We start from the raw sequence: 825 nt of genomic DNA, 5'->3' as shown, positions 1-825 counted from the left end.
TCATCACTTTAAATAAACAGCACAACAGATGGATTCTCTACGAAATCATATTCTTCGTTAATAATGTGAAGAGTTAACTAATGAGATGCTTGTGTCATAATCTAGATGGCCACTATCTTTACACTGAAGCCAACGGCGCGTCACTTGGAGATACAGCTCGGCTCATCAGCTCCGAATGTTCTGCCGCTGGTCCTCAGTGTCTGCACTTCTGGTACCATATGTACGGCTCGGCTGAAACGATGGGCCTCCATGTCTATTTGCTCCAAGACAAAAAGGCTCAAGCTATTAGTTGGACCAGGAATAATCAAGGGAATATGTGGCGTCTGGCCCAAGTTGACTTCACCACAACTGGATCTTTTCAGGTCGGGAAAATCGAACTCAATAGTTTCACGTGCATCTTTACCACCAAAGTGCTCAGAGGAGAATTAAAATGTGCTTTTCATATTAGATCATTTTTGAGGGTCGACGAGGTTCTAATGAGCAGTCAGATGTGGCCATAGATGACATTTCCCTTTTCAGTGGGCGCTGTTCAGGTAATCGTTTACTTCAACCGACCATCTGCTTCGGTTATAATCGGTGTTGCTGATAAAAAGTGACTCGTTTTGCAGACCTGACTGAACCTACCACCCCTGCATCCATGACAACTCCTTCAGTTACAACTGAAGGTTTTGAACCTCCGGCAGGAAACATATCAACGACACAACCACCAACATCTACAGTAAAAACCACCACAATTGAACCTCAGCCAACCGTCACAGCTCGCCCATTATCAACCGACCACCCAGTCGACGAAGGAACCGAAGATCCGGGACCCGAACCAACAAC

General features: G+C 45.6%; 1 long non-coding RNA gene across 1 annotated transcript; it reads left to right on the top strand.

The window, feature by feature from the left end:
• The first annotated feature begins 90 nt into the window (after nucleotides 1–90).
• LOC109509094 (uncharacterized) lies at nucleotides 91–787 on the top strand. Its single transcript, XR_002166866.1, has 3 exons — nucleotides 91–362; nucleotides 449–533; nucleotides 609–787. It is a non-coding gene; the product is annotated as an uncharacterized LOC109509094 (long non-coding RNA).
• Nucleotides 788–825: the final 38 nt, after the last annotated feature.

Source organism: Hippocampus comes, unplaced genomic scaffold (assembly GCF_001891065.2).
Source record: "Hippocampus comes isolate QL1 unplaced genomic scaffold, H_comes_QL1_v1.1 C16768482, whole genome shotgun sequence".
Classification (NCBI taxonomy): domain Eukaryota; kingdom Metazoa; phylum Chordata; class Actinopteri; order Syngnathiformes; family Syngnathidae; genus Hippocampus; species Hippocampus comes.
This window is presented reverse-complemented; position numbering and strand designations above follow the sequence as displayed.